Source organism: Myotis lucifugus, unplaced genomic scaffold, assembly GCF_000147115.1.
Source record: "Myotis lucifugus unplaced genomic scaffold, Myoluc2.0 scaffold_282, whole genome shotgun sequence".
Lineage (NCBI taxonomy): Eukaryota > Metazoa > Chordata > Mammalia > Chiroptera > Vespertilionidae > Myotis > Myotis lucifugus.
This window is the reverse complement of record NW_005871330.1, coordinates 245,430-270,475: the sequence shown is the minus strand read 5'-3', so window position 1 is coordinate 270,475 and position 25,046 is coordinate 245,430. Positions and strand designations below refer to the sequence as shown.

General features: G+C 54.5%; 1 protein-coding gene across 3 annotated transcripts in view; it reads left to right on the top strand.

Annotated features, from left to right (window-relative positions):
• GAS7 (growth arrest specific 7) overlaps positions 1–25,046 on the top strand; it is a 202,546-nt gene that overhangs the window by 45,719 nt on the left and 131,781 nt on the right. Inside the window, exon 1 of one of the 3 annotated variants that reach the window (XM_023763360.1) lies at positions 17,192–17,311. The exons of the other annotated variants lie outside the window; for them this stretch is intronic. The gene's annotated coding sequence lies outside the window, so the exon portion shown is untranslated. Of the gene's footprint in view, positions 1–17,191; positions 17,312–25,046 lie in introns of those variants that run through there. 3 annotated transcript variants of the gene reach the window in all.

The window sequence follows — 25,046 nt, the reverse complement described above, 5'->3', positions numbered from 1 at the left end:
GTGGCAGCGAGGCCAGGCAGCTTGCGTTGGGTGAACAGGCAGGGGGACAGGGGAGATTGGCGGTCTGAGGGGTCGAGGAGGGTCGGGTAATGTAGGGCGCTGTGGGCGTCCCAGGGACTCTGTTATTTTTACTGGTAAGTGTGAAGGAAAGCCAATGGGGTGGGAGGAGAGCTGTGAGTGACACGCAGGCTTCCCGTCCTAAACTGATCCCCGGCTGCCTGTGGAGAACGGACCGAAGCGGGTGTGAGCCGAGGCGGGCGGACCTGAAGGGTCTGCTCAGTCTGCAGGGACGGCCGGTGGAGAAGGCGGTGAGAAGTATCGGATTTGGGGTCCCGTTGGAAGGAGGCGCCGACAGGGTTTGCTGATGGATGGCAAGGGTCATGTGAGAGACACTGACTTGGCTTTTCCTGTGAGAAGAAAATGTGTCAGCCCCGCCCTGCAGGCGGGGGGAGCTGGCCTGCATTTCCCACAGCGTCATGGTGCTGAGTCGGGGAAACCCTGAGGACCCCAGCCGCTCTTCAGACCTGGCTGGCTGGAGAGATAGAACGTTCTCGGGGGAAATTCTGTTGAGAGGCCAGGCCTAGAAGCAGGCTCTGGGGCTGATCCGATCCGGGAAGAGGAGCCTCCCGCGGGTCCTGGGCGGTTTGTTGGGAAGGAAGATGAGCAAGCTGGCCCCACGCTGCCCCGTTACCGTCGGCATCAGTCCTGGGACACTTCGCCACGGGGGACATTGTGATTAATTAATAAAACAGACAACATTTGGGAGGCGTTTGCTTTAATTCGGGGCGTCTAGGCCCTCAGACCGCCCTTTGTCTGGTGCAGCCTGCACCCACCCCTGTGCTCCGGGGGGACCACGCTGCTGATTTCTGTGCTGGCTCTTTAAACGCTCCCCCTGCCTCTGGCCGGGAAACAGTCTCATCCCTCCCTGAGTATTACAGCTCCAAGTCTTCCCCACTGTTTTCTGCTCATGTTCCTGCCTTTGATCTTCTGCTGAAAATTTAATTTCCTTCCCAGAGCTCAGGCTTCCAGCTCTGAGCATGCACCCCACCCCCTCCCCGGGCACCCCCTCCACACGCCCCCAGTGCTGAGGCCTGGAGGTGTCCAGACTGCGTCTTGTGTGCTCCGGGCACGGAGCTCGGAAGGAGGCACCAGAGCTGTGGGTGAGAGGAAAGAAAAAGAAGGTACGGTGCCTGCACTGCCGGCTTAGTTCCCTCCACGTGGAGACAGGAAAGCACGTTAAAAATGATATTAAAAGGTGAAGTCGGAAACATCCATGTAAACCAACAGAGTGTGTCGGGGTGTTCGGGCTGCCCCCGCACCGTCTTAGTCTCAGAGATCTCTCCTGGCCGGCTCAGTCGCTGCCTTCCTGGGCAGAGCCAGTCTGAGCAGCGGGCAGAGGGCCATGGAGAGGTCTGGAGGGGTGTCCGGGGGAAGAAGGGATGATCTTGAAGATGTGGGAGAGGGTCTGGCCTCTGTCTGTCCTGTGGAAGGCTGCCTGCAGGGAAGCAAGACCCAGGCAGGGGCTGGCGTGGGAGGCATTCACAGACCTTTGGAGAAAGGGAGGGAGGAGATGTGGGCAGTGGCTGCTGCCCGGGAGTCGGGTTAAAAGGGAGGATGAGAAGATCTTTAAGTTCTGCTCTTCATTACGAATGGGAGCTCCCCACCTCCTCTCCTCCCCTCAAAGAGACTTTAGTTAACAATCAAATTGCTTTTGAAGTAAGTTTTGATTACCCAAGTGGTGTGTCTTCAGATGTGACACCACGCGGAGCCAGAGCCACCGCTGTGGACACGGACGTGGATGGTGAGTGCACTCGGCCGTGTGTGCACTTGGGCATGTGCAGGGCGGGGCGGGGTTGAGCAGCAGGAATTCAGAAGCAGGGGTTACAAACCGCCCGAGCACCTGCCAGGCGGGGTCTCCCACGTGCCTCTGCAGTTTCACGGTCCCACACGTATGAGGGTCTAAGTCAGCGGTTCTCAACCTGTGGGTCGCGACCCCTTTGGCGGTCGAACGACCCTTTCACAGGGTCGCCTAAGACCATCCTGCATATCAGATATTTACATTACGATTCATAACAGTAACAACATTACAGTTATGAAGTAGCAACAAAAATAATTTTATGGTTGGGTCACAACATGAGGAACTGTATTTAAAGGGCCAGAAGGTTGAGAACCACTGGTCTGAGTCCTCCACATCCTTGCGGAGGCTCTCCGTTGTCTGTATTTGTCATTCTAGCCATCCTAGTGGGTGTGAAGTGGGATCTCACTGTACTTTTGATTTGCATTTCCCTGCGGTGTAAGATGCTGAGCATCTTTTTCATGTGCTCATGGACCGTTCTTACATCTTCTTTGGAGAAAGATCTGTTCAGAGCCTTTGCCCATTTAAAAAAAAAATGGGTTAAATAACAAGTGTCTTCGTTGTTGAGTTGTAAGTGTTCTTTATACATTTTAGATACAAGTTTGCGATCGAATATATGATTTGCAAAACTTTTCTTCTCGTCTGTGGGTTCTCTCTTCACTTTCTTGATGGTGTCTTTCGAAGCACAAACGTTTTTAATTTGGATGTCTATTCTTTGGTCACTTGTGCTTTTGTTGTCCTACCTAAGAAACTATTGCCTAGTCCAAGGTCATGAAGATGTACACCTGTGTTTTCTTCTGAGCGTGGTACAGTTTTAGGTCTGACGTTGAGAACTTGGGCCTGTTTGGAGTTAATTTTGTAAAAATGGTGTAAGAAAGGGAGCCAGCTTTGTGCTTTGCATGTGGGCATCCGCCGTCCCAGCACCATTTGCTACAAAGGCCGTTCTTTCCCCGTCGTACAGCCTTGGCACTTTCGTCACCAGGGCTCCTTTAACTGTGTTATTTCCTTGCATCCCTGGGTGGGGAAACGTCTTCTCCTGACTGACCCACAGGGAGAAATCAAATCAAGCAAGGATCATCTCTATTACAAGATGCTTTTGTTTGCAATTTTAAACAAGACTTCAGTGAAAACTTTCCCTGAACATGAACCATGGGCAGTGAACAATGTTGTTGGATAAATACAAGTAAGGAAACACTGCGTTTTATATTCTGGCCCAGTGACGGGCGAGCGGGGGAGGCACTTGGCCTCAGCTTGCTCTGGAATTCCATGGTCTGTGGACTGAAAATCAGAGCAGAGTGCACCACGTGGGGGACCCGGAGTGTGGGTCTGCGAGCACAGGGTCCCCGGGCTCCCCCCTCTCCCCCCACTGGTCCCTCAGCCGCAGGAGGTCAGCGCAGGGACAGCCGGGCAGAGGGAGCCGTCATTGGTGGGACGCTCCACCAGTTGTTTCTTGGCCTTGATTTAGGAAGGGGATTAGGGAATTGTTTCCTCTAGAAGCTCCACCGCAGAATGGAATTCTGGAGCACACTGTGGCCTCCGCCTCCCACGTGGGGCCGGGCGGTGGAGCCGCCCCGGAACCTCGGGTGTGGGCCAGGAGGATGCACGCATGGCCTCGTGTGTGACTCGGGGCCCCCAGCCCAGGCGGGGCTGTGTGCTGGCCTCCCAGGCCTGGCCTGGCTCCCTGCACACTGGACCTGGAGCCCCTGCCAGTCTGGCCGCTCCTGGGAGTCCACCCAAACTGAACGCCAAGGGCAGAGGGTTAGCTGAGCCCCAGATGTTGAGAGCCCTGACTCAGTGTTTGCGTGCGCTCTGTCGAGAGCTCATGTGGCCCCAGAGGTGGTTCTGGAACCGGCTAAGATCTTTGCGTGGTTCTGGTGTTTAATCAGCATTTGTAGGGAGGGCGTGGGATTCTGGATTTACTCAGCTTTCTGCCCTGGTCCATTCAGCCTGGCTGCGGGAGCTTGCCCCATCCATCCTCGGGGCCTAAGGGGATGGAGGGATGGAGACGGGACTCACATCCATTCAGAGCTCTGGATTAGGGCATTCTCTGTGTAGGTGCAGCGTTTCCCCAGTTCAGGTTCGTGTCTTTAAACTCAAAGTTCTCAGGAAGGTTGTAGCCTCCAGTCCGTCTCTCCGTGTGTGTTCAGTTGAAGTGCTCTCAGGGGAGCCGGGTGGGGTTGTTGACGATGAGGGTTCTGGAGCAAAGCAGTAACCATTCCACGTGGTACCACAGCCCAGGACCGTGGAGCTATTCGCAAAGCCCCAGCCCCTGCCCTGTCAGCCCCCAGCTGGGCCGTGCAGAAGTGGGAGGGCTACTCGGTGGCCCCTGGAAACCAAGGGTCCCCCTGATGTAAGCTGGAGCCGGGTCCGGGAGGGGCTGATGGAGACACTGCTGGCTTCTTGGCCGGTATCCGCGAGCCACCCCGTATGCATTAACCCCAGCATTCCGAGCAGAGCCGATACCCACATCACAGAACTTTGGATCATTTCCCGGGCTGGTGACAGATGCAGATGTCAGGGGCCAGGGATTATGTGCCACTGGAAACTGGCCGCCTCAGCAACCATGGGGACCACGTGCCCAGCTGGAGACATGAAATCTCTCTGTCTTGTAATGTTGGTCATTGATTCAAATTAAAAAAGGGCAGCGAACAACGTGGTGCTGGCCCAAACCTACCAGCAGGGGCCTGATCCAGCCTTCAGGTGGCATCCGCTACCTGGGGAGACGGGCCAATGCAGTAGGCTGCCTGCACTCGCACCCCGGTTTCCAGACTCCCAGCTCCGGGGTTGCATCCAGGCAACACTACCAGGACTTCCCAGCTGAGGAAATGGAGCCCCAGCGAGACTTAGGAAGCTCACCTGGCTCAGGCAAGGGCAGAGCTGGGATTTGAACCCAGAACCAGCTGGCTCTATCCACTCTGCCGTCATGGGGACGAGAATTCGGGTCTTCTGGGTTCTGCCGCATATTCCCGGCCTTCAGCTCGGATCGGCTTCTGACTCTCAAAACAGGGCTGTTGCTGGGCCAGCAGGCAGCTCCCCGGACCTCTGTGGACTTTGCAGGGACAGGAGGGAAGCTTGAGGGCCGTGATCGCGTGTGCTCGCGTGTGCCTGTGCATTCCCTCTCCCTCTGCCCCTCACACTCATTCATTATTCATGGAGTTCCTCCCCGACAGCTCCAAGGAATTCCCCAGAAGGAAGAGTTGGAGCGAATACTCTCTCTTTCTGAGAAGAATTGTAAGAAAGGCCCCTTTAACCCGTGCCCTCCCTGGAGTCCCTGAGTCAGTCGCTGCTGGCGAGTCAGTGCCCAGGGAACGCAAATAGTGTTGCCGGCCTCAGCCCTTGCTGTGGGCCCCTGGGGGATTAAGGGACCGCTCGGACTTGGCGAACCAGGTGTGACCCGAGTCCAGGCTGCAGAGGCAGCACCCACCGTGGTCAGGCCCTGGGAACCAGAGTCCCTCTGGCTCCGTGGTAGGGAGTGGGGAGGGGAGGTTGGGTGTCTGTGAGGGTGGGGGGAGAGGGAGGGAACTGTTACTAAATAAAACAGGGCGGAGGGCTTCTGAGAGATTTACTGGCTAAATATTTTCCGGATGTTTTCATAGTCCTGTGAGCTGCTCAGAGGAAAGCTAAGCAGGACTTGGTCCAACTCTGCAGCGGCTCCCACCCAGCGACCCTCACCCAGCCTCACTCCCGGCCTCACTCCCAGCCCCGCCCTCCGCAATCCACGCTGTCACCTCGGCTCCCCTCTCTCCGCCTGTTGGGAAAGGAAGAACAATCCCCTGTTCCCCTGTTTTTAATCTTATTACACACGCAGCTGTACACTCTGTTTTCTCTCTAAACTTAATATTAATTGACCGTCTTTCTTTGTCCGTAAGTGTGTCTACGGCCTTCTTTTTCGTGTTGGCTATTAGCTCGTGGTCTGGATGAACGATTTATTATTTAAATCCCCCGGCGATGGACAGGGAGGTTGCTTCCTTTTGTTTGTTTTTTTGCTGTTATTAAAGCCACCAAAGCTGCATTCCTGTGATGGCGTCTTTCTCCTGAGATTGGCCCCCTAGAAAGAAGAGGGAGGCCCCCATTTTACAGCCCCTGAGAGTTCTCCAGCGCCCGGCGCCTCATCTGCTGGCCAAGACTGGGGTTTGCGGGCCCAACGGGAGGTCCTAAGGAGATCCGTTGCCACCTGTGAAGGGTGCAGGGGAGCTGGGCGAGAGGGAGGCCCATCTCCGCCAGCCAGGCTCATGCCCGTGTGTGGGGTCCATGGGCGTCCTGGGCTCCCTCCTTTGGGACACAGCCTGTGTTTCCTTTAGGACTTTGTTTGGGGGTCTCTTCCAGGACTCGTGTGTGTGAGTGAGGACTGGGCTGCCCTGGACCATCCATTTCCTTGTCCGCCTTTGGACTGGCCTTTCCTTGTCGAAGGCTTGTGCAAGGCCACGCCACGAGGGGCCGGTCAGAGCCGGGAGCCGTGTGGGGAGCCCTCTGGGGCACAGTGAGGGCTCTGTTTCCTCCTCCTCCTCGCCAGGGGCCTCCATTCACTGGAGGAGAGTCACGCTTTCCCCCTTGAGATAAGAATAGAGCCTGACTGTGCCCCAGGACAGAGTCTGGCTTCTTCACTGGCCCTCCAGGACCTGGCAAGGGCTCCCAGATGGTACTGGCATGAGTGGGCCCTGGCTGCCTGCCCCGCTGGCCCCTTGTGCATTGTGTGGCGGGACACTGGGTCCAGTGTGCATGCGTGGACACTCCCCCGCCCCGCCCCACCCACTGTCTCCAGGCTCCACTCAGGATGGAGGGGCTTGGCCTGGATCGGCTGCCCAGGGCTCTGCTGTCCCTTTCCCTTCCCTTCCCTTCCCTTCCCTTCCCTTCCCTACCATGGGGCCTAGGACTGAACCCTCCCAGACTTGAGAACTCCTCTGAGTAGCCAAGCCTGTCTGTTCCTGGGAAGGGGACTACAGCCCTTGCTTGGTGGGGGTGGTGGGGGTGGGGAGCAAGCTCTAGGAGAGGGCCCGTGGCTGGGCATTGAGTTGAAGGCAGCCGTTCGGGGACCCCAGTGGCCTCTTTATGCAACCCCAAGGGACAGGAAGCAGGGGCCATGATTGTGTGAGTGGTGACGGTGCTGGGGAGTCCCCCCGCAGCCTGCCTATGTCAGAGGAGGGAGGTGGAACCGCCCTACCCAAGTTCAACAGCAGGACTGGACTACTAACAGGAGGGGTGGAGTGCTCCCGGCTCCCCTTGTAATCTTTGGGGCGAGGCCTAGTGCACTTTAGCCGTCAGAGCCCAAGGCAGCTTCTCACAGTGGTTTCTGGACTTGCAGCCAGAATTTGCTGGAGATGCAGGCCCCACCTCCAGACCTGCTCCTCCAGAAACAAGTGCCCCCAGCCCCAGTCTGTGCTGAGCACGCTCTCCTCTGGGGAATTCTGCCCATCCCAGCGCTCCAGGACAACTGCTTTAAGGAGGGTGTTTGAAAAACAGCTTTCCATGCCTTCCGGGCCCCACCCCATACTCCTTCCTTCTGTCCCCATCCCACAGAGGGGAGTGCAGGACCCCAGCCCCTGCAGTTGTCACCACCCCATAATGCATCAGCACACACAGTTTGAATAACTAGGCGGTTCCCCAGTTTAAGGTCCCAGCAGGCCTTTGCTTTCCCGTAGATCTGAATGGGAGGAGCTGGGAAGAGGCCCCTGTCGCCCCTTTTCTATACGCCTTCTTCTTCCCCTCCCAGCTTGGTCAGGGGCCCCATGCACTTCCTTCCTCCTATTTCACATCTCCTCTCACCACCCCCATCAGGACCTCCACCTGAGTCCCTTAACACTGCTCCCTTCTCAGCTACCAGGAACCGCACAACTCAGTATTTCGGCTGGAGGCGGCCCACAGATGTCCTTACACCTTGCCACTCGCTGTCCCAGAACATCTACTGGTTTTAGGGCCTGTCAAGCGCCTTGTCCATTCCATGTTGCAGACCCAGCGTCTCGGGAAGAGCCGATGGCAGTGCTGAGTGGCCAGGCAGCTGCCCTCTCCTTGACCTGAGCCCTCTGCTGGGCATCTCTGTTGAGCATCCCTGCGAAGCTGTTGAGGTGTGGAGGGCTCCGAGCAGCTTTGCGGAGAACTGTGCTTGTGTTTTGAAGAGCAGACCTTCCACTCGTGGCCTGGGATTGAGTCCTGGTCTAGCTGAACCATTGGGGTAGGCACAGTATTGGGATGGGAAGGAAACGCAATAGTTGGCGAGACTGGAAGAGTTTATGGCAGGGCTGAGGGGGGTGGACAGCAGCAGGACCAGTTCCTGGTGGCTGTTCCTTTTCACTGGTGGCTGTGTCACCCACTGGTCCCACTGGCTCACAGCTGGATGTGGAAGAGATGGAGGGTCCAGAGGCCAAGAGACTGTCAGGGGTGAACGCCAAAGGTCGGCCTTGGCTTTCCTCCAAATGGAAAGAGCCTTTGGGCTCGACTCACTCGTAGTCTCCCACCCCCCCACTCCCCAAGAAGTTCCAAGTTGTGGTCAGAGGAGTGAGCTGTGCTAGTTGGGTCTCCTAGGTGTCAAACCAGCTTAGGTGTGACATCCTCCTCTGCTGGGCCTTTGCCCCAGGCTGCTGTGGCCCTGGGAGTGGGCACAGCCAGGCAGGAGGAAGCTAAACCTGCCTAACCCAGGGCTCAGGTCAGAGGAGAGGGCAGCTGCGGTTGGCTCTTCCTGAGACGCTGGGTCTGAAGCATGGAACGGACAAGGCCCTTGACAGGCCCTAAAACCAGTAGATGTTCTGGGACAGCGAGTGGCAAGGTGTAAGGACATCTGTGGGCCGCCTCCAGCCACAACACTGAGCTGTGGTTTCTGGTAGCTGAGAAGGGAGCAGTGTTAACGGACTCAGGTGGGGGTGCTGAGGGGGCTCTGGGGGGAGATGTGAAGTAGGAGGAAGGAAGTGCACGGGGCCCTTGACCAAGAATCAGACTGTCTGGGGAACATGCAGCACTTTGTTCCGGCGTGCTTTGTGTTTCGTTTTGATTGGCATGCTCGCAGGAATGCTGTTAGACAGTGAGTTTCTGCTCACTCATAACCCTTCCAAGTTAGTTGTCTTAGGTCTGTGTCCCTGATAAAATGTAAGCTTTATGAGAGTAGGGAGTGCCTGGGCAGGCCTGTGCTGAACATTCAGTGACTATTTGATGAAGTTGATGAATGAATGAGGGGTGGAAGGAAGGAAGGAAGCAGAGGAGCTAGAAAGATCATCAACTGTGACTTAGAAGCAATGGTAACATCTTGAACTATTTAAAATTGCCACCCTTCTCCCCAAACTCCCGTGTCCCCCACCTTGCACTCCTGAATCCCCTAACCTTCCCCCCACCCTCCATCACCTTTTAATATTTCGTGTGGTTTATTTATATGTTGTTTTTGTCTTCTGCTCCTCCCTTCCTCCCCCCATTCTGGAATGAATGCTCCGTGAAGGCAAGGCTTTCCCCCCTTTGGTTTCATTTACTAACGGGCCCCAAAGGTTTAGAAGCCGTGCCTGGCACTTGGTGGGTGCTTACTACATATTTGTCTAATGAATGAACGGATGGAAGGGCCCGGGAGGCACGCGCCTGTGCCGCCTAGCCCTGGAATCTGCTCGCAGTAGCCATTGCCTGTTGACCCGGTTGATCGTGTTACCTGTTGTGGTAGTGTCCCCGGGGGAAGTGGGGACGACCTGTGTCCCCTGGGAGGCGTGCCCACTGCCTGGCCACCCATGCATGGCCCTGCTTTGTCCTCCTTGCTTACTGGGTACTTGAGGTGGGACCACACAGGCACTGCCCACGCTGACACACAAGGTTTCCAGACCCCATCCCAGGGCCGGGAGGGCCCCCCGGGAAGCCAGAGCCCACCAGGTAGAGCCAGCTAAGGATTTTGGAGCCTCTGGTAGGACTGCATTCCAGACTCCCTCCCTGCTCCCCCTCCCTTCCCCACAGCTCAGTTTTTACACTATGGGTGTGAGAAGTGGGACATGTTCGGTTGAGCAATTGGGGGCTAAGACAAATCCCTATGTACTCAGCTCTGTCTTCTTGTCTTTACACCAGGGCCGGATTCACAGACTTAATCCGGGGTAATCACGCCGTCTCCACACCCTGGGTGCTTCCCATACTCTCAGGGTGAAGTCCAGACCCAGATTCTCCGCCCTGTGGTGGGGCCTCAGCCCAGCCCCCGCAGCCTCCCCGTGAGAGCCTTCCGCTGTGGATCAGTGAGCCCGTTCCTCATCCTTGCACACAGTTTTGCTTTTGACCTCCTGACTCCTGCACCCAGTTGTTTATTCGACCTCTCCATTCAGCCTGTCCAAAACGTCACACCTGATCTTTCCTCCCAGGTGTGGGCCACCCGCAGCCTTTCCCACTCAGCACATGGCAAGCCTGTCTTCCCAGCCGCTTGGGTCAAAACCCTCGAATCCCTCTATTCCAGCGATTCTTTTTAAAAAAATATATTTTATTGATTTTTCACAGAGAGAAAGGGAGAGGTATAGAGAGTTAGAAACATCAATGAAAGAGAAACATCGATTCAGCTGCCTCCTGCACACTCCCTACTGGGGATGTGCCCGCAACCAAGGTACATGCCCTTGACCGGAATCGAACCTGGGATCCTTCAGTCCGCAGGCTACCGCTCTATCCACTGAGCCAAACCGGTTAGGGCTATTCCAGCAATTCTTAATCTGTAGGTTGCCACCCCTTTGGTGTGATGACGTGACAGACCTGGAGATGAGGAGGGCATTACCCAGGGGGGCCCGATGTAACGACACGAGTCCTTATGAGAGGGAGGCAGGAGGGCAGGGTCAGTAGGAGACGGGACAACAGAAGCAAGAGTTGGAGGATGTGAGGAAGGGACTGTGAGCTAAGGGAGCAGGTGGCCTCCAGAAGCTGAAACGGCCAAGGACACGGGTTTTCTGGTGGGGCCTCTGGAAGGAGCCAGCACCTGGACTTTAGCCCAGCAAGGCCCACTGCAGCCTCTGAACCCAGAGCTGTCGAGAACAGATCTGTTCTGTGGCTCTAAGCCCTGTAGTCCGTGCTGATTAGCCCCTGGAAGCTAGTTCCCTCCCATCTCCTTTCAGTCTCTGCTCACCCTGCCATGCCCGTCTCTTCATCCTGCTCTACTTTTTCCATTTTATCAGCACTTGTCACCTTCCAACAAAACTGGATCGTTCCCTGTCTCAGAGTATGGACAGTGTGTCTGCCTCACAGCAATGAAGTGCCACTGGGTTCCAGATCTTTGCACCCAGCACCCAGAGCTGTGTCTGGTGCGTGCGGTGCTCAGTCCCCATCGGTGGAATGTGTGAGTGAATGAATGTATGGTTCCTTGCCATGGAAGTGCCCTCACTTCCTACCCTGTCCTCTCTGCCTGTGTCCCCTAAGTTCACTTCAGTCTCACGTGCCAAGGTCTCTCCTATACGCGGTTTCCCTCTCAGGGCGCCATGGTACTTCCTGTTAATTGCTCTCCGTGTAGGGCACCCCCACTCTGCGTGTTCTGTGAAGTCCCGCAGGAGCCGGGGACTCTAGGGAATTAGTTTTGTTTCTGATGACTGAGAGAGGTGGTCCTGCTTAACGTTAGGACGTTGCCATGGTAATTGCTAGAGCCTAGGGCTCAAACTCCTGATGCTTCCACTACCAGCTGAATGGTGTGTTTGGGGGCTCCTTCTCCCCACGGCCACACCAGGGGCAGCAGGGCCCGCTCGTGGCAGCACGTGGAACTGGAGGCTGGGAGTCAGCTTTGGTGGAGCAGCCGGTGGGTGAGACAGGTCTTGAAGGAAAGTAGGAGGTTCTCCCAGGGAATTGGGGTGACTGGGGGGTTCTTCTTGTCAACAGCACTTTGTGTGGAGGGTGGGGTATTTGGAAGAAAGAAGGAAAGAAAGAAAAGATCAGAAAGGATAGTGAGTGCCCTAACCAGTTTGGCTAAGTGGATAGAGCATCGGCCTGAGGACTCAAGGGTCCCAGGTTCGATTCCAGTCAAGGGCATGTACCTTGGTTGTGGGCACATCCCCAGTGGGGAGTGTGCAGGAGGCAGCTGATCAATGTTTCTAACTCTCTATCCCTCTCCCTTCCTCTCTGTAAAAAATCAATAAAATATATTTTAAAAAAAAGAAAGGATAGTGAGGATGGGTGAGCAGGTGAGACAAGAATTGTAGGCCCACGATGGTCACCGCAGGCTTGGGGGCCCCAACAGGGTATGACACCACCAGGGGGGAGCAAAGAAGGAAAGGGAGGCCTTCTCCCTAGAAGGTGAGGCTGGCTTCCCTAAGAGGCAGCTGCAGGCGGTGAGGGTGACCAGTTGGCTGTTAGGAAGACTCCCTCCTGCCGTGTTCCCCGGGGAGGTCACATGTGAAACACTTCCTGAGCTGGGGAGGGGGCATGGTACATCTTGCCCCCTCCCTGCAGGCTGCCGCTGAAGTGAGATTAGGGTGAGCCTACAGCTGTGTTTTCGCACCACTCCCCCTGCCGTACCCAGTCCCGCTGGGCCGCCTTCCTCCCTGGTCCTCCCTCTGCTGGCTGGTGACTCACTCGCTCTTGTGCAACGCAGCTCGCTCTCTGAGAAGAGCTGCTCTCCTCTGTGCCATTAGCTCGCCTCCCAATTAATGTCTTTTCAGTCGGGTTAATGCTTTCCACATGTAGGTCTGAAGATTAATGTGTGGCTGGCTCATGGCTGCAACCACCAAACCCCCAGTGCCCAGCTGGGGTCTGGCATGGAGAAGGCAGCCGGGCAGCTAGACAGTGGCAGAGGGACGGAGGGCAGCTTGGAGCCGCACCTCTGTGGCTGCCCTGCCTCCAGCTGGCCAGGCCCTCCCTGCCTCCGAGGGGGGAGCCTGGGGCGGAGCGCAGCCCCTCTTTGGCTCGCCTGGAACTCCTCTTCCTGCCTGTTTCCTGGGCACACATCTTGGGGTGGTTGGCGAGGTGTCAGCCGCAAGCCTGTGACTTCCCACTGAAGAAGCCGCCTCGCCGGGAAGTGAGAGGCGAAAGTTGTAGGGTGTGGAATACGTTATCTCTGTGGCTTTCAAGGCTGCCACACAACATGGTGTGTGTGGGGGGGTTTCTTTTCAGAACAATAATATTACCTTTGTTGCTATGGCGTCGTTGTGGGGGTGGCTGATTGGACCCAGGCCTGACACAGGCTGGTATCTGGTGTCCACAGTGATTATCAGACGGTAGCCATGGGGCTGGCTTTCATCTTGTCCCGAGTGAGAGGCTGGCAGGGGGTCATTTGGCAGTGGCTGTGGGACACCCTGGCTGGACACAAGACCTGGAGGGTGGGATTTAGGCGGGGGTGGGGGGTGGGAGGAGGACAGTCCCTGGTTAGTTCCAAGGCTGGGTGACGGCCCGGATTTGCTGAGGGCTGAGGGTTTGGGAACTCCTCCTCAGAGTCCCCAGACACTCTCAGCAGGGAGAGGCAGCGGGGGCGCCGTGGCACCCCTGGGAGCTCACGACTGCGGTGCAGCTGGTGCCAGGGGCCCCTCACCGGGCAGGGGCTGCCTCCCACTGAGATGGCAGCGTCAATACAAAGGGGCGAACGGTGTGTTTAGACTTTTCATTGACTATACACCCAGAGGGGTGTCTTGGCTCATTGGACCTTATTGGACAGGTAATTCATAGATAAGGTCTGATATTTGAAAGGTCCTCTGGAATACAGAGCACAAGCTTGGCCCCTGTGCACTCCGGCCCTCTTCTGTCAGTTCCCTTCCGCAGAGGCGAACGGGTCCCTCAGAGAGTGCAGGCATTCACCTCCCTTCTCCTTCACGCAGGCGGTAGCGCCCTCTTTCTTCTGCACCTGCAGCTGCTACTGTTTGATTTTTAAATGCAACGATATATCTTGGAGTTTAGTCACTAGAAAGCATTCTTTTTCACACCTCCCCGGACTGATGGGTGTACAGGTCGCTTCTAATCTTTTCCTTTTACCTTTACCCGCTGAGGTGCCCTTGTACGTCCATCGTGCCGCACATGGGCGAGTGTCTTTGAAGAATTGCATCCTGAAGTCGAAAGGCTGGAGCAATGAGAGTGTTTGCAGTTTTGATGGAAAGTGCAGTACTGCCTCCAGCCAGGCAGGTCTAGCTTACCCGTCCACCAGCCATGGCTAGGTGCCCGCTGCCCCCAGCCCCGCCAGCACCGTGCGCGTTCACATTTCACACCTTCTGTCTGGAAGAGTTCTGTGTCTCTGCTTTGGGGTGCTTTCCTCCCTCATCTCTGCCCGCACTGTCACTGCCTCCCAGGGGGCGGTGAGTGGGTGGGGCCCGTCCAGGCGCCCGCAGGTGCAGGGAGAGGACCCTGTTCCCGTGGACCCTTCTCAGAGCAGCTGTCTCGCAGCTTGTTTACATGCTTTCAGCCCTCAAGGGAGACCTCCTTTTTTGGCCTCTGAATTTTCTGCTCATGATAACATCACTAGAATCCATTTCTTACGCGCCACTCCCTTATCTTTTTCTACTTCTCCCTTTCTCTAATCTCCATCTCCCCCCACCGCGCCCGCACGAGGCCTGTGTGACTGCAGCTTCCCCGCCCTGCTACTTCTGCTTCTCACTTTCCAAAGAGCCGTCTTTTCAGTGGAAAGTCAGACTCGGGCAAGTATCTCTGGATACCATTTCTAGCGGTGCATCCTAAGACACATGCTCGAGAGGATTCCAGGGTAGAGTGGGGCGTGGTAGCTGCGTTCCTCTCCAAGTTTTTCTGGTCGGAGGGCTGGAGGGGGAGCTGGAGCCAAGGCTGCCTGGAGAGATGCTCTAAGCCAGCACGGTCTAGAATGTTCCACGACAATGGAAATATTCTATGTTTGTGCCACCCAATACAGTAACCACCAACGTGTGACACTTGAGATATGGCTAGTGTGACTGAGGAATGGGTCTTCCGTTTTATTTTTAATCAATTTATATTTAAAATACATTTTTTAATTGATTTCAGAGAGGAAGGAAGAGGAGAGAGAGACAGAAACATCAAGATGAGAGAGAATCATGGATCGGCTGCCTCCTGTGCGCCCCCTACTGGGGATCGAGCCCACAACCCAGGCATGTGCCCTTGATTAGAATTGAACCCAGGACTTTTAATTCCGCAGGCCGATGCTCTGTCCACTGAGCCAAACCAGCCAGGGCAATCAATTTATATTTAAACTAGAGGCCTGCGGATTGGGCTGAAACTGGCTCTCTGACATACCCCGAGGTCCCGGATTGTGAGAGGGCGCAGGCCAGACCGAGGGATCCTACTGGTGCATGATCGGGTTGGGGAGGGACTGTGGGAGGGCTCCAGGACATGAGCAGCGGTCTCACTCAGTCCTGATTGGCCGGACCCCAGCAGCAAGCTAACCTACTGGTCGGAGCATCTGCCCCCTGGTAGTCAGAGCGAGCGGTTGAGCGGCCTTAGCATATCATTAGCATATTATGCTTTGATTGTTTGAACAGCTGACTGGACAACCGGACACTTAGCATATTAGGCTTTTATTATATAGAATAGTTACTTGTGCTTAGTGGGCGCCATGTTGGAAACGCACACCTCCAAGCTGGGCACTTTTAGGAGGAGAAGAGTCTGAGAAGCAGGCTGTATTCTGTCTACTCTCCTCAAATCAAATACAGCAGCCGTTCTCTCCCAAGATGTGCAGGTCCAGTGACCTGTCTGTTTTGGATTTTGTGTGTTTCCCTATTGGAAGCACCACTGGGATTAGGCTACCAGGCCCATCAGGGAGGGCCCCAGATTCCAACTTGGAATGCTGGCCTTCTTTAAGGAATTTCGACATCCACAGATGTAACAGCAGGCACTGAGCCAGGCATTGTGGGTACAGGTGTGAAAGAAGCAAGCTAGCCCTGCCCAGGTGGGTATCTTGTGCTATTTTTCAATATATGAGTTAAATACAGATGCATGGGTTAGAAAATCATGATCCTGTACACTTAGAACTTTACCTGTTGAAAGGGATTCAGCTGTACAAGTCGCCAGTTATAAAAATAGCCACAGAGATGTCATGTACAGCAAAGGGAACATAGTCAATAATATTGTGATAGCTATGTGTGATGTCAGGTGGGTATTAGACTTATTGGGATGATCACTTCGTAAGTTATATAAATGTCTAAACACTATGTTTTACACCCAAAACTAATATAATGTATGTAATCCTGCATAATAAAAGGCTAATATGCAAATCAACTGACTGTGGAACGACCAGTCACTATGACGGCACTGACCACCAGGGGGCAGACGCTCAATGCAAGTGCTTCCCCCTGGTGTCAGTGCACTCCCACAGGGGGAGTGCCGCTCAGCCAGAAGCCAGGCTCACGGCTGGTGAGCACTAGGGTGGTGGCGGGCCTAAGCTGGCAGATGGACATCCTCCAAGGGGTCCTGGACTGCGAGAGGACACAGGCTGGGCTGAGGGCCACCCTCACCCGGCCCCCCCCCCCCCCCCCCCCCAGTGCATGAATGTCGTGTGCCAGGCCTCTAGTTAAACAATAGATTTTTTAAAAGAACCTTACCTGGTGGTAAGAAGAGAAGCTGTATTCATTTTCTATTGCTGCTGTAATGAATTGACATAAACTTAGCTTAAAACTAAACATGTACTCTCCCCTAGTTCCTAAGGTGCACAGTGGGAACTGAGTTTATGGGGCTAAAACAGGTGTTGCAGGGCTGGCTCCCGCTGGAGGCTGCAAGGCGATCTGTTCCTTTTCTTTTCCATCTTCTAGAGACGCCTCCCTTGGCTCATGGCTGCCCATCATATTGCCTCTTCAAAGCTGCCATACAACACAGTTTCTGTTCTCACAAAGGCTCCTGCCCTCTTTCTTCTTTCTCCCTCTTATTGGACCCCATGAGTGTATTTAGGCCCCGTCTCTTACAATCCAGCATAACCTCCCCGGCTAAAAAGTCTTAATCACTCTTGCAGAGTCCCTTTGGTCATATAAGGTAACATTTGCAGGGTCCCAGGATTAGGATGGGGATGTGTTTGGGGGCATCTTCAGCCTGTCACTGGGGTAACTCTCAGTACTTGGTGAAGAGCAAGTCTGTGAGCGAAGGCTGTTATCAAGTTGCTCACTTCCAGGTATTCTGAGCTGGTGGAAACGGCAGAGCTTGAACAACTTACGTTGCAGATCTGATGTTCTTCATTGGTGGATCTCAAATTTGCTGGGTCTCCGGGGCACCTAGGGAACATGGACAAAGGCCAGAGGCCCGGGCCGTAGCCTACTTCAGTGAGCCTGGACCTGTGTGTTTTTCCTGAACTTTCCAGGTGGTTCTGATCCCCAGCAAAGCTGGAGGACCATTGCTTTTAGTAATAATCTCAGGGATTATCTGTGTGCGTGCATGTGGGAGGTGGAACTTCTTGTCTTCTGTGAGTAAGTGCCAGAGCAGGGCTGCAGACAGGAAGCGCCAGGGAAGACCAGAGGAGGGGCCAGTGTCTGCCGAGGAGCCACCTGTGCCACACCTGGAAGGCAGCGAAGGCAGCGAAGGTGTGGCTTCACAAGGAGCAGCGAGAGTGCTACCAGCAGAGTGACAGGCCTTCCCAGCAGCACTGAGGTAGGAGCACACTCGCCACAGTTGGGGACAGGGAGGCCATTGGGTCCAGAGGGGCAGGGGCAGCGACTCGAATTTGACAAGAGGAATAGCAGCAAGATGAACCTTCTCGTGCTGGCAGGGTTGGCTGGAGGCAGAGGCAGGGCTCTGGGTGTAGCACCGTCAGGGTGGAAGGGCTGAAGCCCGGAGAGGGTGGTGGCAGGGAAAATGGAGACACGGTGATGGTTGGAGAGAGGTAAGGGGAAATGTGAACGTGACCCCGGTCTAACGGTCAGTTAATACTAACTGAGCAGAGTGTGCCAGGCACTCTACCCCTGGATCACAGAGGAGGAGCTGGGATGTGGAGGTGAGCTAGATGAACAAGGTCCCTGATCACACAGGTACACTTTGGGCTGAGTGGCATGGGGGAGCTGGCTAGGCAGTAAGCGAACACAAATAAACAAGAAGAGCAGTAGCCGGTGGGAAGTGCTGTGGAGGTTTGGCTTGGTTCCTGTGATCGGGAACAACCGGCTGGTGGCTTCTTTAGACCGGGTGTCCAGGGAAGGCCTCTCCAAGGAGGTGACATTGAAGCTGATGTCTAGATCCAGCCGTGGGAAGAGATGAGGGAAAGGCACGCCAGGCATAGTGGACAGTGGGTGCCAAGGCCACCAGGAAGGACAAAACTTGCCCCATGCGGGGACCAGCGAGAGCAGCCCTGCCCAGGAGAACTTTGGGGGATGGAAATGCTCCGTGTGGGCACCAGCCATGTGGCTGCCGGCCCCGTGGGGCAACGGAGCACTTGAAATGGGGCTAGGAAGGCTTAGGAACTCAAGTTGCATTTCATTTTAGCTTTCGCTTACCGAAATTCAACTAGCCACACGTGGCTGCGTCTTCTGTGTTAACAGCACAGAGCTAGAAGGTCAGTCTGGCTGGAGAGAGCGTGGCGTAAAATGACATAAGGTGAGGTAGATGAAGAAGGCAGACTTCAGTGCTTTGTAAATTAGGCTAAATAGTTTGGATCCGTTTTCTAAGAGGAGTGCAAAGTCTTCGGGTGATTTTACTTTAAGGTTGTCATAATCCGATTCATGTATTAGACACTCACTCTGGCTGCCGTGTTGAGAATGAGTTGTAAAGCATGAGAATGGGACAAGGTGAGCAGTTAGATCATTGTAATACTATAGGGGAGTGGAGATGGCGCCTTGGGAGCAGGGTGGTGGCAGTGGAAATGGAGGAATGTGGATGGCTTCCGGACGAGTTTTGGTAATAGACTGACGGGAATAAAGAGAGACTGAGTGGGGAAGGTGGGAGAACTTGATGATCCTAGATTTGGGGAGTAAGCAGCAGGATGGATTGTGGTGGCATTTGCTAAAACGAGGCATGGAGAGCAGGTTTTGTTTTGTTTATGGAGGCGAGGAAGAGGGGTTCTCTTTTGGGCTTGTCAGAGATTCCTGCTGAGCATCCATCTAGAGATGGCAAGTTGCTAGGGAGACATGGGGAAAGGTCAGGGCTAGAAATGTGAATTTAGGGTCATCAGGAAACGAGGTATATAAAGCCATGAGTGGCTTAGGGTCAAGCCGTTAAGGAGAGTGAATAGGTAGAAAAGGAGCAGGGATAAGAAATGCTGCAACATTTAAGGCTGGGCATAGGCCTGGCTGGCATGTCTCAATGGTTGAGTGTCAACCCAGGAACCAAGAGGTCACCAGTTCGATTCCAGGTCAGGGAACATGCCCGGGTTGTGGGCTTGATCCCTAGAGGGGTGCATGCAGGAGGCAGCCGACTGATGATGTTTCTCTCTCATCGATGTTTCCACCTCTCTATCCCTCTCCCTTCATCTCTCTCTAAAAAAAAATCACTAAAAACATATTTTAAAAAGATTGGGCATAGGAGGAAGATCCAGAAGGAGACTCCTTGAGAATATACGTGAAGGGCCATGGAAGCCAAGAGAAGTCCTGGTTTCCAGAAGGAGGGAATGGTGAATGCTGCTGGCTGGCCAAGGACTCTAGAAGAGTTCAAGGTGCCCTTGGATTTGATAACAGCATAGAGGTCACTGGTGACATTGGGAGAGCAGGCTCAGTGGAGTGGGTAGGAGAGCATTAGAGGTGAAAAATTTGTTGTGATGAGAAGTGAAAGAATAGGCAGGACTGGAGAATTAGGGGTCAAAGGATATTTCTCTCTCTCTCTCTCTCTCTCTCTCTCTCTCTCTCTCCCCCTCTCTCTCTCCAAACTAGGCGTTATGTGCTGAAAAGTAGAAAGCAGGTAGAACAGCCTTTTAGCCCCTATAATGGGAGGGAAGGCTGAGAATGTGGGCACTGCTGTGGGTGGGATGGAATTTGGGCAGTGGGTTGAACAGTCACTGGTAGATTGCTTATGACTAAGTGAAGTGTGAGAAAGTCCATGATCTGAGAAAGAGTACGAAACGGTTGTTTTGAAGATGGAAAACAAATCCACGGGCTAACTCTGGTGGGGTTGATCGATGGCTTAAACTGTGCTTCTCGAACTTGCATGTGCAAGTGAGTCACCTGGGGGTTTGTTAAAGTGTGGATTCCGCATTTCTCACAAGCTGCCAGGTGATGTTGATGCTGCTGTCCTTGGGCACCACACTGACAAGCCAGAATCCACAGCCCTTCTGCAATGGGAAGCGTAGGAAGACACACAGTTTCCTGCTGTGCCCGGGAGATGCCTAAATTATTTGTCCATTGACCTTACATTTAGGGCAGAGTAGCACGAGTTGAGGACCTTTTTGAGATTTGTGGCTGTCCATTGAAAGCAGGTCTGCTCATTGTCAGGATTATATGGGGAACTTAAAAAAAGACCTGGGGATTTTTATTTTGATTGAGATTCTGAATTAATGGGTATGGATCCCAGGCACCCCCCCTTTTTAAAAGTTCCTCGGGTGATGTTTATCCAGGCTTAAGAAGCATGGCTTTAAAATACCAGGTCAAGGGGATGACCATAGGCATAGGTGGCCAAGGTGGGGTGGAGGCAGGACTGCTCCAAGGATGTGTGGGCCCCTATCTGTATAAAACAATTTGAGTCACCCCAGATCAGCATGGCCATTCTAGGTGCTCAGTCTCACATAGTCCTACTGAGGCTGCTCACCAGGCTGCCCTCCTGGGATCCTCCCATTGTCCTGGATGACCCTACTACACACACAGTTCAGAGTTTCTCGGGGCATCTGGTCTACCTTATGTTTGGGGTTGATATGTGGAGGGACCCATTTGGGCCTGGTGAGGGGGTTACTCAGATGGTTCTACCAGCCCTTGGTAGTCCCAGGCATCTTAGAAAATGTCAAAGCAGGCACTCAAATGATAGGGCCCTTGATCCATGCAGCCTAGTCATGAACAAGGGTAGAGGAGCATAGAGGTTGAAAGCTGAGAGCCCAGCTTATAAGATGGATCATACCATCGATTTATCAAAACTCATGGCAGGACTCTGATAAAATCAGGGAGGGACCAATGCCTCCACAGCCCACGAGGGCCTGGCCTGCCAGCAGCCACGTGAGGCACTTGAGGCAGATTCTCCCCCAGTTGAGCCTTGAGACGCCCACAGCTCTGCGAGCACCTTGCTTGCAGCCTAGTGAGAGAACCCAGGTGAGGCTCAAGGTCTGGGTAAACTGTGCCCAGATTCCTGACCCACAGAAACTGAGATGATAAATATCTACTGTTTGAAGACACTAAGTTTTGGGGTAATTTGTTGCACGGCAATGTCCAACTGAGAGAGGAGGCCAAGGCGGTCGCATCGGGAGCCTCCATGTTTTGGCCTTCCTTTTCTCTGTGTTGGCTGCATTTTCTACATTAGCAACCTGCTCAGAAAGATTCTGAAAGCTCTCAGGCATTCCACAAAGAAAGAAAGGAGAAAATCAAATGGAGTCTAGGGTGATATGGCTGAGAGGTGGGGTCAGCCCCACCCTAACCGTATGGATTGAGAAAGGAATAAGAGCGGTACCCAAAAGGAAATCACGATGATTGATTCTAGACATAGGAGAATGGAAATCTACCCAAAATGGTAACCGGTGAGAGGAGGAAGTGATGGAGTCCTTGAAGTTAGCCTGGATGGGATTGGAGAGAACTGGTCCAACTCTCAGGCAGAGAGGGACGCTAAATGGTTAGTGTCACCAAAGTTAATGGAAACTTCTCAAACCATGAAGGCAGAGGCTTCAAGGAGACAGGGGCGGAGGGGGGTAAGGGGTGGGGTGGGGGTGGGAATAAAGGCTGAGAAAGGCCTGTGGGAGGCAGTGTTCCCTGTTTTAACTGTGAGAGGGTGTGAGCCCATATCTATACACAGTCATTAAGAGGGAAACATGATAGTGAGGACACCAAAGCAGGCAGATAGAGACCATTCTTTAAAGGAGCCTGACAGTAAAATTTTGATAATCTGTGCTAACAGGAGACAAAATTGCAGGTTGGGCTAGAAATAGAATGAAATTAATCATAAAGGCAAGGCTGCAAGGAACCCTGGAAATTACTCATTTCAACAGCAGTTAAACCTGAATGATTCTACCAAGCCCTCCTTTCAACAAGTGTCTGTTTCTTCCTGGGCCTTTAGAACAGAAAGGAGGGGAATAGATTCATCCTCCTCTCCTCTCTCTTTCCGTCCCTGGGCTCCAGTGTGGGTGCTAAGGAGCTGGACTCAGGAGCTAAGAGTATTCCTTGGGCCCAGCGGAGAGACAAGTCCCGCCTTTGCCTGTCCCTGTCGTATGCTTTTTGGTATGAAACGGAGGCTGAGCTTCCAGTGAGTCTGGAGGAAGTTGGCTACTCATGCTGTCAGGTCTGGGTGTGATAGGTTTGGAGAGACTAGCCCTGGAAGGAAGACTGGGCAGAGGGCACCGTATGGACTGGCACACTTAGTGGCGCACCCAGGCGACTGATCTTACAAAAGTCACGGAGATTCACTTTTCAGAATCAAGTGCCATGTACGCGGGCATGCTCGCACTGGCTGCCTGGCCTGGTGGCTCTCTTTCCTGTCGGGCTGGGCGTCTCCATCTCACCGGGCCTGCAGGAGTTAGAGCCTTCAGCTTCTCCTTGACCATGAGACTCGGCCGCCTAAAGCAAGAATACTGAGGGGAAATAGGTGGAGGAGGAATTAGGAAATACCGTTCGTTCTCACTTTCAGCACCTGCGTGGAGAGGACTGTGCAGCGCCAGGGTGGGCAGCGGACATCTGCCAGAACCCCCCAGGGCGGTGGCAGGATGCCCCTCTCGGATCACTGGACACTGTAACATGTGTAAACTTCTCACTGGTCAGAGGCTTTACCGAGTCCCTGCCTGCTCAGGCTCCGGGGGCTGGTGGAAACAGCAGGCTTTCTGCACGCCGGGCCCTGTGGAACCTGTTCCCAGGAGCTCAGAGGAGTGCATCCTGACCCAAGTGGCTGGTGCCCAGGCGAGATTTGGTAAACAGGGCGTGGCAGAGGGAGGGTGGGACTGGCGTGTCCCCAGCTTCCCCTGCTTTTTCCAGTGACTCACAGACAGCGATGCTGGAAGGGGCCTCCGAGATAGATCATCAAATCCCGCAGGCCTGTTTCACAAGCACGAGGAGGCAGGCCTTCCAGAAGGTTCTGGGAGCAGTTAGTGGATGCCGGGTACCCGTCTCTTGTCTCCATGCCCATGGCCACAACTCTGCCCCTTAGTTAACCTTTTGTGATCATTTATGTTCAGGAGGGGGTGAGGGCCTGGCCAGGGACACGCATGGCTCCCACAGCCCTGAGCTGACCCCCGTACCCTCTCGAATCCCATCTTTTACTCTCCCTCTGGCATCGCCATGGTGGTCACTGGGACAGGAAGCCCTGGCCCACTTTAGGCAAAGGAAGCGCCTTCCTTCTAGGTGCCTGGACCACCTGCTCACTCTGCCCTGTTGGGCTCATTCTGTGTAGTGAATGCAGAGTAAATATCTGAGCAAACAGGTGGCTGAAGGGCAGCATGAGAGAGGGGAAAGGCAAGGGCGGGCCCAGCTGCGGGAGCGGATGGGAGATGTGCTTGGGAGAGTCCTTTTGTCTCAGCTGAGGAAGCCCCTCCTGCTTTCCTGGCCAGGCAGCCCCAGGCGAGGCCCCAGGCATTGCTCCCCCGCAGGTGCTGCTCCCCCGCAGGCGCTGCTCCTCCGGGGCTCCCACTCAGGGTTCCCTGGGCAGGAGGGAGGGGCGGTGGGAGGTGAATGGGAGAGCTGGGACCTAACAGGAATCGGGGGCTCCCCAGGATCTCTTGGGCAAAAGGAAGTGGGCCCCTCCAGACGCGGAGCAAGGGCCGGAAGTTGCCCAGTGTGTCCCGGCTATGCCTGCTGCAGAGCTGGCCAGAGGCTTGGAGCCCAGGTGGCTTCCCGCGATTCTGAGGCCGCAGTTTTGTGAAAACGTGGAAAAGAAAGCAGACAGGAGGGGAGCCCACGAGCTCGCAAGGCCAGGGCTTGGTGCTGGCACGGATACCCCTCCTTCTCTGGTGTGTTCTGGGTGTCCCAGGACCCTGGCCGAACCCCGAGTGTCTGAGCACCAAGCGGGGCGACTGCACTTCTGCTCTGCCCCCTCCTCCCAGGGCATAGAGACAGCGTGCACTGATACTCCTGGGTAAGCTGCGGAGAGGGGGCAGTGACCGGCCACTAACAGTAATTGTAGTAAACCTGCTGAGAGTGTTTCAGTGGCTTAGAGAAGGGTGAAGAGGATGTCACAGAAGAGAAGGCAAAGGTGTCTACTCTACCGCACAGGATCGCCAGAGGCCAGAGGGGCCAGGCGACCCAGGCCAGGGATCAGCATGAGCCAAGGAGGGGCCAGAGGCGTGCTTGGGTGTTAAATAAGGGAACTTGCTTGAACAAAGTGTGTTTTGTGTTGCTTTGGGAAATGTTTGCTCTGGCATGGCTGGGGGGCGGGCAGGGGGATGTGAGAGGAGGAGGGAAGGAGAGAAGCTGTTGCCTCCAAGGGACACTTTCTATTGCAACTGTCAAAACCCAGCTCCATGCTGCCGAGGCAAAGAAGGGGATGTTCGGACTCGCCTGGCGGTTCCAGAGATGTCCTGGTAGATGCTTTCTCACTTCAGCTGCTCAGCCTCCCACTCGCTGGGCCCACCCCGGGTTGAAGACTGGCAGCTTCAGACTGGCGTCCTGGTGGCGTTGAGGCCATCAGCAGGAGAGCTGCTCTTTCCATCAAGTCCCGAGATCAAGCCCCATAGAGTCAGCGGGCCTTTCAGAACCAGACCCAGGGGATGGGCTGAACTAGATGGCTGGTGAATTGGCCCTGGCCCTGGCCCTGGGCCTGGGAGGTGGGTAGGGTTGCCCACACCTGAGAATGGAGAGGTGTGGCTCCCCACAGGAAAAGTGGGTGCTAGTGGTGTGAGAAGGATCTGGGGATGGGCAGGTAGAACCAACACATCTTCACCACTGGTTCACCGAGATCCTTGAAGGATTTGGGGGTTTTGTTTTGCATGTAGTGCAGTAAGTGGCCACAGTCATGGTAAACAGAAGAGGGGCTGGTGGGGGAGAAAACTTGGAGAGATTTTGGTGGTTGAATAGATAAGACTTGGGCGGTCTCCTTCTTGCAGGACTTGGGAGGTCCCCTCCTTACCTTCTCCCAAATGTGATCGTTTTCTCCTTATTTCACTACTGGCGGGGCCTTCCCTGGCATCTGGGTGGTAGGAGCTGGAAACATACCCAGGATTGCCTCCTCTGGACTTAGTTCAGTTTGAGAGTTAAAATTAACAACCCTATGAAACTCATGTGTTTAAAGACCATTTTGGAAGGGATTAAGTGGGGAATTTGATAAATGAAAAATCAAAGATGTCAGA